The sequence below is a fragment of the Loxodonta africana genome, chromosome 8 (genome assembly GCF_030014295.1).
Source record: "Loxodonta africana isolate mLoxAfr1 chromosome 8, mLoxAfr1.hap2, whole genome shotgun sequence".
Classification (NCBI taxonomy): Eukaryota; Metazoa; Chordata; class Mammalia; order Proboscidea; family Elephantidae; genus Loxodonta; species Loxodonta africana.
The window spans coordinates 70,829,594-70,848,702 of record NC_087349.1 but is presented as its reverse complement, the minus strand read 5'-3'; positions in this window follow the sequence as shown (position 1 = coordinate 70,848,702).

The window sequence follows — 19,109 nt, the reverse complement described above, 5'->3', positions numbered from 1 at the left end:
TAGATCTTCAAGGCTTTTTGTTTTTCTTTTTTCCCCAAATAAGCAGGTATGAGGGAAATAAACTTTAAATTTTACTGAGTAATTCAAGTTCTTAAACTAATTTTATTTTCCATCTATTTATTCACAGTTTAATATTTTTTCAAAATCATTTTACCTCTCAGTTTTGGAGGTAAATGTTGTATCATTGCATTCAGTGTGACTGATGAAAAGTCTGATATCAACCTGATTCTTATTCCATTTTGGGTAATTTGTTTCTGAACCCTGCATTTTCTTTTTGGATATTATCTTTTTTTTTTTTTTTTTGAGGATATGTCTAGGAATGGGTCTTCTGTCATTCATCGTTTTAGGTACTGTGGAGCCTTTTATAGGAAAACATGTCTTCCTTTATCTCAGAGAAATATCTGTTTATTATATCTTTTGTTCCTCTTCTCCATTTACTTTGCTGTACTCTCTTTCTGAGACACTTATGAGATAGACGGAATAACAAGAATTAAACTCCAACATTTTCTTATTTTTTCTTATTACTTACTTTTTTAATTTCCAGATGTTCTCAGCTATTTTCCAGCCTTTCCATTTAATCACTTATTTCATCAGTTATAATGTAAGTTCCAGGAATTTTTTTTTTTTAATATCATAGAAGATTTCCTATATATTGGAGATCCATGGATGTCATGGATCTACAAATGCTGTCTTAGTTACATAGTGCTGTTATAACAGAAATACCACAAATAGATGGCTTTATCAAACAGAAATTTATTTTCTTACTGTTTAGGAGGCTGTAGCTGTTGTTGGTGTTATGTGCCATCTAGTCAGTTCTATCTCATAGTGACCCTATGTACAACAGAATGAAACACTGTCCAGGCCTCAGACATCCTCACACTTGTTGGTAAGTTTGAGCCCATTATTGCAGCCACTGCGTCAATCCATCTCATTGAGGAGCGTCTTCTTTTTCATTGACCCTCTACTTTACCAAGCATGATGTCATTCTCCAGGGATGGTCCCTCCTGATAACATGCCCAAAGTACTTGAGACAAAGTCTCACCATCTTCCCTTTTAAGGGACACTCTAGCTGTACTTCTTCCAAGACAGATTTGTTCATTCTTCTGGAAGTCCATGATATACTCAATATTCTTTGCCAACACCATAATTCAAAGGGCATCAATTCTTCTTGTCACTTTGTCCTCAAGGTGAGATCTTTGTTTTTAACATTTTAATGAGGTCTTTCACAGCAGATTTGCCCAATGCAATGCATCCTTTGATTTCTTAACTGCAGTATTCATTGGCTTTGATTGTGGATCCAAGTAAAATGAAATCCTTGACAATTTCAGTATTTTTTCTGTTTATCATGATGTTGCTTATTGGTCCAGTTGTGAGGATTTTTGTTTTATGTTGAAGTGTAGTCCATACTGAAGGCTGTAGTCTTTGATCTTCATCAGTAAGTGCTTCAAGTCCTCTTCACTTTCAGCAAGCAAGGCTGTGTTATCTAATTATCACAGGATGTTAATGAGTCTTCCTCCCATCCTGATACCATGTTCTTCTTCAAATAGTCCAGCCTCTCAGATTATTTGTTCATGATACAGATTAAATAAGTATGGTAAAAGGGTACAACCCTGATGCACACCTTTCCCGATTTTGAAGCCCTTTGTTATGCTCAGATGAGTGCCTCTTGGTCTAGGTAAAGGTTCCTCATAAGCACAATTAGGTGTTCTGATATTCCCACTCTTCCCAATGTTATCCATAATTTGTTGTGATCCACACATGTTGAATGCCTTTGCATAGTCAATAAAATAACAGGTAAGCATCTTTCTGGTGTTCTCTGCTTTCAGCCAAGATCCATCTGACATCAGCAATGATATCCATGTCCTCTTTTGAATCCAGCTTGAATTTCTGGCAGTTCCCTGTTGACGTACTGCTACAAACATTTTTTGAATCATCTTCAGCAAAATTTTACTTGCATGTGATATTAATGATATTGTTTGATAATTTGTGCATTCTGTTGGATCACTTTTTTTTTAGAATGGGCACAAATAACTATCTCTTCCAGCTCGTTAGCCAGGTAGCTGTCTTCCAAATTTCTTGTCATAGATGAGTGATCACTTCCAGCATCGCATGCATTAATGGAAACATCTCAGTTGGTATTCCATCAATTCCTGGAGCCTTATTTTTCAGTGCACCACTCATCTGTCAGTTCATCATACTGTAGTGGCTTGTGTGTTACTGTGATGATGGAAGCGATACCGCCAGTGTTTCAAATACCATCAGCCATGGTGGACGAGTTTCAGTGGGGCTTCCAGAATAAGACAAAGTAGGAGGAAGGACTTGGCAGTCTACTTCTGAAAAAAATTGGCCAGTGAAAACTTCATGAATAGCAGTGGAATATTGTCTGATATAGTGTCAGAAGATGAATCCGCCATGTTGGAAGGAAGTCGAAATACAGCTGGGGAAGAGCTGCAGAGTTGACCTTAATGACCTGAATGGATTAAAGCTTTCAGGACTTTCATTTGCTGATGAAGCATGACTCAAAATTAGAAGAAACAGCTGCAAACGTCCATTAATAATTAGAACATGAAGTGTACGAAGTATGGATCTGAAAGTTGGAAGTCATCAAAAATATAATGGACTGCATAAACATCCATATCCTAGGCATTAGTAAGCTAAACTGGACTGGTGTTGGCCATTTTGAGTTTGACAATCCTATGGTTTACTATGTCAGGAATGACAAATTGAAGAGGATCAGTGTCTCATTCATCAACAAAAAGAACTTTTCAAGATCTATCCTGAAATACATGATGCCAAAAATGAAGACATTGAAGATTTTGACCAACTTCTGAAGTCTGCAATTGAGCAGACATTCAGTTGAGACTCATTGATAATTACTGGTGATTGGAATGTGAAAGTTGGAAACAAAGAAGAATCGGTAGTTGGAAAATATGGCCTTGGTGTTAGACACTACACTGGGGATTGCATGATAGAATGTTGCAAGACCAACTTATTCATTGCAAAAATATTTTATCAATGACATAATTGTAACTATACATGTAGACCTTGATAGACGGAATACACGGGAATCAAATTGACTACATCTGTGGAAAGAGTTGATGGAGAAGCTCGATATCATCAGTCAGAGCAAGGCTAGGGCTTGACTGCAGAACACACTATAAACTGCTCATATGCAAGTTCAAGTTGAAACCAAAGGAAATTAAAACAAGGTCCTGAGAGCCAAAGTACGACTTTGAGTATATTCTACTTGAATTTAGAGATCATCTCAAGAATAGATTTGATGCATTAAACTCTAACAACCAAGGCCCAGACGAGTTGTGGAATGACATCAAGAGCATCATACATGAAAAAAGCAAGAGTTCATTAAAAAGAGAGAAAAGGAAGAGAAGACCAAAACAGATGTCAGAAGAGACTCTGAAACTTGCTCTTGAATGTGGAGTAGCTAAAGTGAATGGAAGAAATGATGAAGTAAAAGACCTGAACAGAAGATTTCAAATGGTGGCTCAAGAAGACAAAGTAAAGTATTGTAATGAAATGTGCAAAGACTTGGAGTCATAAAACCAAAAGAGAAGAACATGCTTGACATTTCTCAAGCTGAAAGAACTGAAGAAAAAAAATTCAAGCCTGGAGTTGCAATTTTGAAGGACTCTATAATGACACAAGAAGCATCAAAAGAAGATTGAATGAATACACAGAGTAACTGTATCAAAAAGAATTGGTAAAGTTCATCCATTTCAGGGAGTAGTATAATGATCAAGAACCAATGGTTTAACAGACTACAAGTCTGAATTCAGTGTACCAACTCAAGGGAAAGGCATCTCTCTGTGTGGGCTCTGGGGGAGTGTACTTGTCTCTTCAGCTTCTATTCTTTGGCTTCTTGGTGATCTTCTTGTGGCATGGTATCTATCTTTCCCCATCTCTGCTTGCTTGCTTGTCCTAATATGCTCTTTTTATATCTTGTAAGAGATTGATTCAAAACATATTCTACACTAATCTTGCCTCATTAACATAATAAAGACAACCCATTCCCATACGGGATTGTAACCAGAGGCATAGAAGTTAGGATTTACAACACATATTTTTGGGAACACAATACAATCCATAACAGATAGCGTGATTGAGTATGTAAAAAAAACCTAAGAAATCTAAAAAAGGCACTAGAGCTACTAAGGGACTTTAGAAATGTTGCATAATGTAAAGTTAATATACAAAAATCAAATCTACTCTTGTATACTAGCAAAGAACAATTGGAAATTGAAATTTTAAAAATGCCATTTCAAGAGCAATATAATATTTAATATTCAGAGAAAAAATATTAAAAGTTCTTTACACTAAAAAGTAAAGACTAAGGAATGCTATCTGATTTCAAGATTTATTATAAAATTTCAATAAACAAAACAATATGCTATTGTAAAAGCAGATATATAGACTAATGGTAAATAGAGTTCAGAAATATATCTACACTTTTATGGCCAATTGATTTTGACAAAATTTCCAAAACAATTCAATACGGACAGAGTAATCTTTTCAACCAATAGTGCTGAACAATTAGACACACACGCACACAGCACACACATACATTAAACTTTGATTCTTTTCATTTGTATAAAAATAAACTTGATTTGGTCACTATGAGTCAGAATTGACTTGACAGCAATGGATTTGCATAGCCTAAAATGAGAGCAAAAAACTAAAAATCATCTAGAAGTAAACACAGAGAAAATCTTTGTGACCTTGAGTTAGGCAAAATTTTTTTTTGTAGAACACACAAAAAGCAAAAACTACAAAAGAAAAAAATGATAAATTGGAATTTATCAAATTAAAAATTGAAAAACCTACATCCAGAATGTACAAAGAACACTTTCAAATATGGGAAAAAAAACAAATATAAATTGGGCTAAATGTTTGAGCATGCACTTCACTATAGAAGATATGTGATTGGCAAATAAGCATCTGAAAAGATGCCCAACATCATTTGTCACTAGGGAAACGCAAATTAAACCCACAATATGATACCAAAACACACCTACTGAAATTGCTAAAATTTAAAAATCTGACCATACCATGTGGAGCAACTGGAACATTCGTGCATTGCAGTTAGAAATACAAAATGGTAGGGCCATTGTGGATACTAGATTTACAATACTTTCTGAAGTTAAACATATGCTTATTACTTGGCAATTCCACTCCTGAGTATTAACACAAGAAATATGAAAAGACTTGTTGGTGAATGGATAAACACATTGTGGTACTACTGTAAAATGAAAAACTGCTTCTCAGAATAAGGGAATGGACTACAGATATGCGTAACACATGAGAATATAAAAAGTATTATGAAGTGTAAGAAGCCATACCAAAAAAAAAAAAAAAAAAAACCTACACACTACATTCCAGTCATAGAAATTCTAGAAAATTCTGTATCTAGACATTCTAGAAAAGGCAAAACTATAGTGATAGTAAGCAGAGTGGAACTGCCTCATAGGATTTCCAAGGTTTTTTTTTAAATCTTTACAGAGGGAGACTGCCACATCTTTCTCCCACTGAGCAACTGGTGTGTTTGAACAACCTACATTTTGGTTAGTAGCCGAGCATCTTAGTCACTGTGCCACCAAGACTCCTAATAAGGTTCCAAGACAGATGCAGTAATTGAGAATGAATATTAAACTGAAAATAGAGGTCTTTTGCTTGCTAGGACTTATAATTGTCTGCATCTACATTCATTGCTTTTCATAGCCTCCTCCCCTAAAGATTCCTGGCAACTTCAAAAGATAAAACATAACTAATTAACTGCTTTCCTAATTTTGTTTTATTTGTTCATACTTCTCCAGTTGTCAAAATATGTAAAAATTAGTATCATATATACAAATCGAGCTGAAATTATGGTCTTCTGTCTTGTATTTTTAAATACAAATGTTAAAAAAGACTACTTCAAATTGTCACTCTTTGAACGCCAATTTCTAACTCCATTCAGGTTGACAAATTCAACACTATAATGTTTTATTTATGATCTTTAATAAAATTTTCAGTTCATTTGTTTTGCTCATCCAATTTAAGTTTACAAGTAAATTTCCTGAAGCTTTTAAGTCTTTTATATGGAAGCTAACATCTTAGCATTTGTTGTATTCATTTTCTTGTTAAGTCTGTAAATCTTTAAAAGCAGGAAATGGAAAAGTCTACTTTTTTTGTTTTGGAACCACCCAGTGGTTAAGAACTCATCTGCAAAACAAAAGGTCAGCAGTTGGAATCCACCTGCTGCTTCTTGGAAACCTTACGCAGGAGTTCTACTCTGTCCGATAGGGTCTCTGTGAGTCAGAATTGGCCTGACAGCAATGAGATCTAAACTTAATTTACATTCGTTATATGTAATTGTTCTTTTCCTTTAGTATCCTAAAGAACATATATGTTACCTGATTTTATAGAGAAAATAGACTTACCAGAAAACCATACTGCTGGTCTCTTGCTTACTTCTGAAACATGCTACTCTTTAGTGTTTAGTTCATTGCATTTTACTGCATCACTACCCTACTGGGTATCCTCTGCTTCTGGGTACATTCAGGAGACTAAAACAGGAGCTCACAAGCCCTGAGAGATGCCACACACACAGCTTAACAGTTGTCGTTGAGTCAGTTCCAATTCTGTAGAACTGTGCTTCACTGGGTTTCCAGTGGTTGGTGTTTCCCAAGTAGATTGCCAGGACTTTCTTCTGAGATGTCTCTGGGTGGACTAGAACCTCCAACCTTTAGATTATTAGTTGGCAAGTATGTTAACCATTTGCACCATACGGAGTTACTCTTTCAGAAAGTGATCCTAACAATTTCTTTCCTTCATGAACTACTGTAAATTATAGGTGAAAAAAATGCTACAACTCTAACCATAGCTGATTGAAAGAGGTGACTGGTGCACACCTGGACAGAAATTATCAGTACGCTGAGTGTGAGGGCAGCCTGGAACCTCAGCACTGTTTTGCATCAAATCTACTCCTCAGTAGGGGTGCTCCAAACTAGACCACAAACTGACTCATAACCAGATATCTGTTGGAGAGTTTGAGAAAGCTGGCTGCCTGAGCTCTGGCTGTTGATTTACCCAATGAGTTACTTTTCTAATTCTCTATGAAACCAGTCGTACATCCCCAGGTTGAAAGGACTAGGAGCTAGTGTGATGACTTCCTGTGCACATTTAAGGCATCCTCCCAAGAAATCTTCATCACCCAAAGGAATTCATAAAAGCCTCCTCTTAAAGCCCTAAGGAAGCTGACACAAGGAGTGAGTGACTTCAAAAAAAAATAAATAAAAGAAGAAGAAAAACTGAAAAATGAAAGTGATATTAATTGTAAACAGGTTCCTTGTTAAACCAAAACTCTCAAGAAAGGTATTTAAATATTGACATTTTTAGGTTATACATTCACATGTTTAGACATGCTGTATGTTTTTAACAAATGGTAATTAGTTAAATACATTAAAGAAATAATATTGGATATTCTGCATGTGGTTAGCGTCCCTGATTCAATCCAGGTCAGCATCAGAGCAATATAATAGAAACTTGGCACAGATTTATCAAACGTCCATCTAATGTCCCTGATTTTAAATAATCTCCAAATAGGCATATTGTATAGAATGTTATTCTTGGAAAATAATAATTCAAATAGAATCCCAAAGAAACTAAGTTAATTTCTTATTTATTTTTTAAGTCCAAAAGAAAATGTTTCTGTAATTTAGTTAATTGAGTAAAGCGTGTGTGTGTGTGTGTGTGTGTGTGTGTAATGACTAAATGCTTTAGCAGAGCAAGGATTATACATTTTTATTTAATTTTACTAACAATATTATGCACCCATAAGCTAAGTTATTTAATAAGATCAACAACATGTGATGTTTGAGTAACATTTACCACACTTAGTTACTGGTGACTCAGGGCGCTATGTAGCTTTATATAATTTGCCAAAGGTACATTTCAAACATTCAAAAGCAAAAGTGCTTTTTTTGCCTTTGGATGCCAGCTTTAATGCATAGAATTGGATAGCCATACTATCACATAGGCTTCAGGCAAGTTACGACAGCTTTTATTAGATGTTTCTGTTTTCTCTGGGTGGTGCAAACAGCTAAACACTCAGATAGCAACCAAAAGGCTGGTGGTTTGAATCCAGCCAGAGTCACCTTGGAAGAAAGGCCTGACAATCTACTTCCAAAAGGTCACATTCATTAAAAATCCTATGTAGCACAATTCTACTCTGACACACATGGGTCGCCATGAGTCAGAATAAATGCCATGGCAACTATTTTCTTTGTGCAGAAAAATACAAAATCATAAATTTTTACAAACTTCTTGCCCTGCATTCTAAGGAATGTGACTTTCATTGATTGAATTGTGTCCCCCCAAAATATCTGTCAACGTGGGTAGACCATGATTCCCAGTATTGTGTGGTTATCCACTGTTTTGTCATCTGTTATGATTTTCCTACGTGTTGTAAATCCTGTTTCTATGATGTTGATGAGCTGGGATTTGCGGCAGTTATGTTAATGAGGCAAGACTCAATCTAAAAAATTAGGTTGTGTTTTAAACCAATCCGTTTTGAGACATAAGAGAGAGAAATAAGTAGAGACATGGGGACCACATATCACCAAGAAAGCAGCACTGGGAGCAGAGTGTGTCCTTTGGACCTGGAGTCCCTGCACTGAGAAGATTGATAACAAGGACCTTCTCCTAGAACCAACAGAGAGAGAAAACCTTCCCCTGGACCTGGCACCCTGAATTTGGACTTCTAGCCTTCTAGGTTGTGAGAGAATGAATTTCTCTTTGTTAAAGCTATCTGCTTGTATTTCTGTTATAGCAGCACTAGATAACTAAGACCATGGCACATGGAGAAAAGTCTTCATTTGCAGAACAGATCACAAGTATAGGAGAAAAGAGAGGTAGTTTGCATAACTGGTGAGGCAGGCATGCTGTTGTGTGCTGTCAAGTCAATTCCTACTTATAGTGACCCTATAGGGGATGGAGTAGTACAATTGCACCATAGTCCCTTGGCTGTAATCTTTATGGGAGCAGTTTGACACACCTTTTCTCCCATAGAGCTGCTCGTGGGTTCAAACTACCAACCTTTCGGTTAGCAGCCAAATGTTTAACCATCACACTACCAGGGCTTCATAAAGGTGAAGAAAGGAGAGAGATGAGACAGCTGCAATGGAGAGTGGACATTTAGGAAAAAGCCGTGTTTGAAGATGATTTGTAGAACATGATCTTGTACAGTATGGCGTAATTCCCCTCCTGTGTGTCTAAGAAAAAGTCGTGAAAACCTGTATCACTCATGATTTTGGAGCAGTCTGAATGACTCTTGCTTGTGGCAACAAGGTGACGTTTTGAATCTGACTATCTTCGGAAGAGTGTAGATTAGCCCTGTTACCTTGGGATTTTTTTTAGATGGTGATGGTTTCGTAAATGAAGGTTTCTCAGTGCTGTGAATCTCCAGGACCCTAGAGACTTATTGGGACAATTCACTTAATGGGCAAAATGATCAGTGATCAAAGGGTACTAAAAAGGATTAAGTTTCTCTTTTCTCCCCTCTCAAAGAAAGAAGCTGCTAGCTGTAGACTAGCAGAGGCAGGAAAACACCTTGGTACAGGTCTTCTCTGTGATGCAAAAGTATAACAGGGAAAATGTAAGGGGATCTTTTCTCTGACTTAACAAGACCAGCTCTTTCCTACAATTTCAGAGCCCAAATGTGCATAAAAAGTTAGAGGCCTCCTGGAAGGAAAGAGCCTGGTTAACCACCAGCCATTCCTCCCCGATATTTGCAGTTAGGGGTACTAGATAGCCCTTGCCAAGGGCTCAGGGGCAGATGAAGCTGATCTGGCCTGAAAGTAGCAGTGGGCTAATACTTGGTCAAAAGGAAGAAAGGAAGCAGATGCCATAACCTGTCCTCACTCAGCCCTCTCAGAAAGTGGCAATGGTTTTGAATGGAAAAACTGGGTGACTGGGAGCCGTGATATTTGAAGCTGAGGTTTACTACAGCAAGTTTACCCATCCACAGACTTCAGTGGCAACTTTAGCTGAAGTCAGTGAACAAGTTCACAGTTGAAACAGAGTTTTCAGAAACACAAATGCATTATAAGAAAAAAAAAAAAAGAGCATTTTTCCCCTAGAGGTATCATTAAAAAAAAAAACTAATAACTAAGAAAGAAAAGATCAAGCAATTTTCTAGAATCTAGTTTAACTTCAAAGTTAATTTCAAGAGAAGTGTGTGATGATTCTCCAGCCTGTTTTCAGAATTGTTTTTATGAAGGGGAGGCATTTAACATAAGTTAATAAATAAATACATTTCTGTATGAATTTTTTTTCTCAGATAGGACTGGGCTGCTGTTGCTGCCAGTGCTGACCAAATGATTGCTTTATAAAATAATAAAAGTTGTTTATAAAGGTAAAGGAGCCCTGGTGGCACAGTGATTAAGAATTTAGCTGCTGACCAAAAGGTTGGCAGTTTGAATCCACCAGCTGCTCCTTGGAAACCCTATGGGGCAGCTCTGCTCTGTCCTATAGGGCTGCTGTAAGTTGGAATCAACTCAACAACAACAGGTTTTTTACAAAGATAAAATTCTTTTAAACTTGTTTTCCCTGATGTCATAATACCTGTTAATACCACATAAAATATAATTTTTAAAAGTAGATTCATTCTGTGTGTGCATGTGTTGGTTCAAAGGACATGTTACTTTTAAAGATTTGGGAAATAGTTTGGTACAGGAGATGTTTATTACAAAACCATATCTCGCGGAAAAAGAACATGTAGGCTCATGTTGCAAAATTGCCTGATGTACTGGGTATCTTGTCTTTAAATGGCCCAGGTAAGATGAAAGAAAACCTGAAAAGGTGGAAGAAAGAACATATTTATCCTTAAGTAGGAAAGATAGCCTTGCCCCAAGTGTACAGAAGAGGAAACATTGAAGTATTTCTGGTAACCAAAGTTTTCTTCACAGGATATTTTAATAAGAAGAAACCATTATCCATTTAGAAGTAGTTTTAGTACATTGATACATAGTATTCAGAAAAAATGGGTCCAAAAGCCAGTAGCTCTTACCCAGAAATGCTGAAGGGAACCGTATTAAAATAATTGACCCTAAAAAACATGAGATCAACATTAATTATTCATTACACTACATAATATAAATGGCATGTAGTTGTTGGTGTTAGTTATCCTCGATTTGATTCTGATTCATGGTGATATTTGCTATGAAGTAAAACTTATCTAACCAAATGCTAAAAATTTCTGTAAAGTCTCTGGTTGTTTGCCAATTCTAAACGAGTTCTTTTACCTAGAAACACATTCTGTAAATAAGTTATGAAATCCCCCTGTAGTCATTTTGCTATGGTATTAGCATGACATTTGTCACTAATATGATGCAAATATATTGTTTATACACTTAGAATGCCAGTAAATTTGATATGACATTAAAATATGTAGCTGAATGCCTCTGGTGTCACTTTGGCTCATTTAGACACTGTCTTTGAATAAATAAATAGCTGAGTTGATGGCACCTTTTAATTTTTTTTCTTCTACTTGATTTTAATAGATTATTGCCTCTCTCAGAGCTATTTGAAATGTTTTTCTTCATTTGTTTCTAACATAAATTAACATGTCATTTTTGTCATGATTTTAAAAAAGCAGATAGGATAGAGACAGCACTTGGTAGAGTGTGCATCTGTATACACATTTCAAGGCTTTAAATAAGTCATTTGAAGAAGAACAGGCCTATATGAGCAGCTGTCATTGCTGCAGGATTCTTGTAGCTAAAACTGCAACATCACTTTTAGAAAATGAAACAGTGCCAGAGTCCTGGTAAAATAAAAGTCTGTTTGGAAGTAGCAACTGTTGGTTATCATTTACTTTGCATAACCAAGATTGTAGGTTATCATTTGACCTTGAGAAGAAATGTTTTGAGTATTAATCAATTCAATTCCCAATAATCTTTTCACACTTGCAAAAAGCAGTGACTCTTTTTGTTTTCTGGCACTTGAGTAAAATAAAGATAATAAAATAAAAGGTAAATATAATCTTTCAGTTGTTGTATAGGATGAAAACTTTAAAAAAAAATAACATGATTATTATGCTCCCTATGTTCGTATCTACACCCTGGCATTCATTGCAATATTCTGAAATATGTGTTAATTCATCTTACCTTTCTCTTAATTTTTATAATTTAAATTATTCCAGATATCTATCAATTACTATTTTATTTGCATGAAGTAAAGCCCCTTTTCTTCGATGATCCATTGTTGTTATTATGAACAACAATCCATGGTTATTATGCCTCATCTAGGATTCAAATAGCAGTCAACCTCAGAGCCAACTAACATTTCCCATGATTTAACATGTTTTATTTACTCAAGATATTTTAGCAACCACTATAGCTGGATTACTTTAATTAATGATCCTTTCTACACAAAGGTACTTTATGCCGGCTGTGGACTGCAAGACTTACCCAACCCAACCAATCAGCTTAATTTACCTAAGTCTTCAGAGACATTCAGTAGAGTAATGACGCTTCTAATCACCGTTAGTACAACAGAAAAAAATGAATTTGTCTCTGGAGAAGTTTACATAATAAATATCGTAAGTAGAACCAATGGCTGAATTAGTAGAAGAGTTTTCTTTAAATAAACAGTTCAGGATAGAGAGGCGCTATGCAGTTACCTTACTGCTCGTATTGTTAACCTATATGAAATCGCTGATATTTGTCCATTGCAGATGTGAAAAAAACTGCAGTTTCGTAAGATTCAATCTAAATTATATTCAGAAAAGCATCTTGAAAAAAATCCACTAAGCTTGACTCATTTACCGTTCAGATAGCCTTCTGTGATTTGTCTTTGGACATTTTTCTCTGTGAACATGCTTACATACTCACAACCACGTAATTAAGACTGGGATTATACTGGTGCTGCCGTATTGTATCTATTATTTGTACAGCTACCACAGAGTTAAGTAACTGAATGATGATAGGATAGGTGTGAGCAGGAGTGGAGCGGAGATGGAGGGTGGGATATTTCTGCTATAGCAACCCTGATTGCTAAACCCAGTAAAAACCAAACTCGTTGCTGTCGAATGACCCTACCGGACAGGGTAGAACTGCCCCATAGGGTTTCCAAGGCTGTAAACCTTTACAGAAGCAGACTGCCGCATCTTTCTCCCACAGAGCTCCTGGTGGGTTTGAACCACCGACCTTTCAGTTAGTAGCCAAGTGCTTTAACCACTGCTCCACCAAGGCTCCTACCCTGATTTCTGCTGCACCCAAATCCCTACTTATGTGGGTCCCAGGCACTCATGCATAGCCTGTGCCCTGAGTGAATGTTTGGCACTTTTACATGCTTTTTAAAATTGTCCCATTTTTTGAAACATGCATATCACAAACTTTGGTTTTCTTTTTGAGAAATCTATTTACCTTTTTAATTTTGAAATTTTTTGTAATTTTATTTTCAATATTTCATTTCAAAGCAGCACATATTGGCCTTTGTTCATTTTAAAAGTTGAAATCATGATTCGTTGTCTTTTATTAGGCAAGATTAATATCTTATGTATTTTAATTGTTGCAATCTCATATTGTAAAAATATATTTTTTATTATGCCTCATAGTTCTGTCAATCTTTATTTTATATATTGAAGCTATGTTATTTAGAACATACAGATTTAGAATGTTAATCCTTCTAAAGGACTGAAATTTTTATCATTACAAAGTGACCTTCTCCACTGTTAGGGCATCATCAGCTACCTCAAGTTTTCTCACATTTTGACCCAGGGAGTTGTATGAAAAGCTTTGATCATTACATTCATGGCCCCAGGCCCCAGGGATTTTCTTTCTTTTTTTTTACTATATTTTCTAAATAAACTGTTTATATGAGGGTACTCTATTTTCCAATGAGCCACTACCTTTTTTTTCTGTATATTTTACTTTGAGACCTACATCCTCTGAATGAAAATTTTTTTAAATATCTATTTCTTTTGCTAGCACTGCCTCCCATTTCTTTGTTCTTACTATCTGAGATTCTCACTCACAGTTTTTATTACCAAGACCATAACTTACCTTCTACCTTTGTAAATGTTAGCTTAGGCATTCATATGTCCCAGTTTGTCTGGAACCCACTTGTTTATGTCTGGGCTAAGCATAATAATTATGTTTCCTTCTTTCCCTTAAGAATGGCTAGATATAAATGATGAATTTTGATCACTTTGTCTCATCAACAAACTGCACTCTTAAGAAACGGTCTTCCGTAAACATCGTGGCTTCGTTCTACCTCATATTTTATTTCTTTACACTTCTATGTAGGAGCAAGAAAAAAGTATATGCTGGGATCTTTTTAAGATATCTTGGCTATAAGAATGGAAATCATAGTATTTTCAATTTTTAATATTTCCCTTTTCTTCTTATAAATCTTTGTAGACCACAAGACGGAAACCTTATTTTAGAATGACCTGAAACAAACAAACCACAGAGAAAACAAAAGAAGAACTGAGTTTGTGGAATGTTAGTCAAATTTAAGCGAAGAATACATTTAGAGAAAATTCAGATAGACCTTCAAACCCCCAGATAGCTTATCTAACCAAAGAAACTAGACATTTAAGTGTAGTCCACCATTAATGACAAAGCATTATGCCAAAACAAAAGTTACTTTTAGCTGTCATTATCCTAGATTGTTATTTTCTAGTCCTTAAAAGATATTAATAAGCATATCAGAAATGGCATTCTTTTCTTGTGCCACTCTATCTTTTAAACTCAGGATGGATTAAAAGCAATGATAAGGAATAGATTTATCTCTTTTTAGTTTATTTAATTTTAAAATAGTGAGTGATGCAACACAAGTAGACAAATCCATGTAACAAGTATAATTCTCTTGTGATGCTTTTAAAGGCTTTGAATGCGTATTTCAAGTAAGTAGATGTACTATTAAAACTTACTGATAGAGCTTATGCCAATTTTATTAGCAGTATAAAAAATACAATTGATGAAATAGCAGTGCATCTTACAGGAAACCTGCCAGCTTTTTGATATCTGAAAGTGTTCCTTTTGAAATATGAATACATTTTAGCAATGGGTATTCAGGTTTTGTAAGCTAAAACTCAGCTTGAATCTTTAGCCAGTATTTAAACCATTATTTGGAATAGAGGTCACTTCATACACTGCATAGAAAATGTTTTTTAAAATGGCACATGCTGTTCCATGTATAAATTTGATTAAGTAGTAAGAAATTAGTTACTCTAAATTTTGTTATAGGAAGCTACTTGTCTTAGCTTCCCAGCACTGCTGTAACAGAAATACTACAGGTGATTGGCTTTAATAAACAGAAATTTATTTTCTCACAGTTCTAGAAGCTAAACTGCCTAATCAGGGTCTCAGCCATGTCAATTCCTTCCTTGTAGGCAGTCTCAGTTTTCCTTAGTTCCTTGGCTTGTAGATGGTTTTCACATGGAATCTGTCTTTCCCCAGGTGAGCCTTCATCTATGTCTAATCTGTTCTTCTATAACTCAGAGTTGATTAGGACACATCTTACACGGTATGGCCTCATCAACATAGCAGAGAAACCCCATTTCTAGACAGGATTACGTCCACAGGTATAGGGGTTTGGATTCCATCACATTTTTTGGGCGGGGGGGCACAATTCAATCCATAAAAGTTCTCAAAATATTTGTTTCCAGTCGATAAATACATAAGTTTTATTTCAAGGTTCTCAATGGTCCAGCATATTGGTGAGTATCCAGGAAATATCCTCAATGACTTTTACTTTCCAGTCTTTATCCAGGGCCATGTTGCAAGGGCCTGGAACATAAGCATAGATCCTCCAAGAGAGAACAGAGATCTTAGGTAGAGAAACAATTCACTCATTCAGATTTTACCTTTCTGACAAGTTTAAAGATAAAGAACAGCTAAGTAATAAGCAGATGATTCTTTTACAGTGTCAAAAGTAAATTACATGTGCTTTTTTATTGGACCAGGGCCATTTGTCCTTCAATCATGAATTACTTAATATTTATAAGCAATTCTGTTGTTGTTGTTGTTAGGTGCCATCGAGTCGGCTCCAACTCATAGCAACCCTATGCACAACAGAACGAAACACTGCCCGGTCCTCCGCCATCCTTACAATCGTTGTTATGCTCAAGACCATTGTTGCAGCCACTGTGTCAATCCACCTCGTTTTCAGCTGACCCTGTACTTTGGCAAGCATGATGTCCTTATTCAGAAACTGACCCCTCCTGACAACATGTCCAAAGTATGCAAGACAGTCTCGCCATCTGTGCCTCTAAGGAGCATTCTGGTTGTACTTCTTCCAAGACAGATTTATTCATTCTTCTGGCAGTCCATGGTATACTCAACATTCTTCACCAACACCACAATTCAAAGGCATCAATTCTTCTTCGGTCTTCCTTATTCATTGTCCAGCTTTCACATGCATATGATGCGATTGAAAATACCATGACTTGGGTCAGGCACTCCTTGGTCTTCAAGGTGACATCTTTGCTTTTCAACACTTTAAAGAGGTCCTTTGCAGCGGATTTACCCAATGCAATGCATCTTTGGATTTCTTCACTGCTGCTTCCATGGCTGTTGATTGTGGATCCAAGGAAAATGAAGTCCTTGACAACTTCAATCTTTTCTCCATTTATCATGATATTGCTCATTGGTCCAGTTGTGAGGATTTTTGTTTTCTTTATGTTGCAGTGCAATCCATACTGAAGACTGTGGCCTTTGATCTTCATTAGTAAGTACTTCAAGTTCTCTTCACTTTCAGCAAGCAAGGTTGTGTCATCTGCATAATGCAGGTTGTTAATGAGTCTTCCTCCAATCCTGATGCCCTGTTCTTATTCATATAGTCCAGCTTCTCAGATTAAATAGGTATGGTGAAAGAATACAACCCTGACACACACCTTTCCTAACTTTAAACCAATCAGTTATCCCCTTGTTCTATTGAAACAGCTGCCTCTTGATCTATGTAAATGTTCCTCATGAGCACAATTAAGTGTTCTGGAATTCCCATTCTTTGTAACGTTATCCATAATTTGTTATGATCCACATCGTTGAATGCTTAAACACAGGTAAAAATCCTTCTGGTATTCTCTGCTTTCAGCCAGGATCCATCTGACATCAGCAATGATATCCCTGGTTCCACATCCTCTTCTGAAACCAGCCTGAATATCTGGCAGTTCCCTATCGATATACTGCTGCAGCCGTTTTAGAATGATCTTCAGTAAAATTTTGCTTGCATGTGATATTAATGATATCGTTCTATAATTTCCACATTTGGTTGGATCACCTTTCTTGGGAATAGGCATAAATATGGATCTCTTCCAGTCAGTTGGCCAGGAAGCTGTCTTCCATATTTCTTGACATAGACAAGTGAGCACCTCCAGTACTGCATCTGTTTGTTGAAACATCTCAATTGATATTCCATCAGTTCCTGGAGCCTTGTTTTTTGCCAATGCCTTCAATGCAGCTTGGACTTCTTCCTTCAGTACCATCAGTTCCTGATCATATGATACTTCTTGAAATGGTTGAACACGGACTAATTCTTTTTGGTATAATAACTCTGTGTATTCCTTCCATCTTCTTTTGATGCTTCCTGCATGGTTTAATATTTTCCCCATAGAATCCTTCACTATTGCATTTTTTGTTGAATTTTTTGTTCAGTTCTTTCAGCTTGAGAAGCGCTGAGCGTGTACTTCCCTTTTGGTTTTCCATCTCCAGCTCTTTGCACATGTCATTATAATACTTTACTTTGTCTTCTCAAGCCGCCCTTTGAAATCTTCTGTTCAGTTCTTTAACTTCAGCAATTCTTCCTTTTGCTTTAGCTGCTTGACGTTCGAGAACAAGTTTCAGAGTCTCCTCTGACATCCATCTTGGTCTTTTCTTTCTTTGCTGTCTTTTCAAGGACCTCTTGCTTTCTTCATGTATGATGTCCTTCATGTCATTCCACAAGTCATCCGGTCTTCGGTTGCCAGTGCTCAATGCATCAAATCTATTCTTCAGATGGTCTCTAAATTCAGGTGGGATATACTCAAGGTCATATTTTGGCTCTCATGGACTTGCTCTGATTTTCTTCAGTTTCAGCTTGAACTTGCATATGAGCAATTGATGGTCTGCTCCACAGTCAGCCTCTGGCCTTGTTCTGACTGATGATATTGAGCTTTTCCATCATCTCTTTCCACAGATGTAGTCAATTTGATTTCTGTGTGTTCCATCTGGTGAGGTCCATGTGCTGTTTATGTTGATGAAAGAAGGTATTTGCAATGAAGAAGTTGTTGGTCTTGAAAATTCTATCATTCGATCTCCAGCATTGTTTCTATCACCAAGGCCATATTTTCCAACTACTGATCCTTCTTTGTTTCCAACTTTTGCATTCCAATCACCAGTAATTATCAATGCATCTTGATTGCATGTTTGATCAATTTCAGACTGCAGCAGCTGATAAAAATCTTCTATTTCTTCATCTTTGGCCCTAGTGGTTGGTGTGTACATTTGAATAATAGTCGTATTAACTGGTCTTCCTTGTAGGCATATGGGTATTACCCTATCACTGTCAGCATTGTACTTCAGGATAGATCTTGAAATGCTCTTTTTGATGATGACTACAACACCATTGCTCTTCAAGTTTTCATTCCCAGCATAGTAGGCTATATGATTGTCTGATTCCAAATGGCCAATACTAGCCCATTTCAGGTCACTGATGCCTAGGATATCCATGTTTATACTTTCCATTTCATTTTTGACGATTTCTAGTTTTCCTAGATTCATACTTCATACATTCTAGGTTCCAATTATGAACAGATGTTTGCAGTTGTTTCTTCTCATTTTGAGTCGTGGCACATCAGCAAATGAAGGTACCAAAATATTTACTCCATCCATGTCATTAAGGTCGACTCTACTTTGAAGAGGCAGCTCTTCCCCAGTTGTCTTTTGAGTGCCTTCCAACCTGAGGGACTCATCTTCCAGCACTATATCAGACAGTGTTCTGCTGCTCTTCATAAGTCTTTTACTGGCTAATACTTTTCAGAAGTAGACTTCTGGGTCCTTCTTCTTAGTCTGTCTTAGTCTGGAAACTCAGCTGAAACCTGTCCTCCATGGGTGACCCTGCTGGTATCT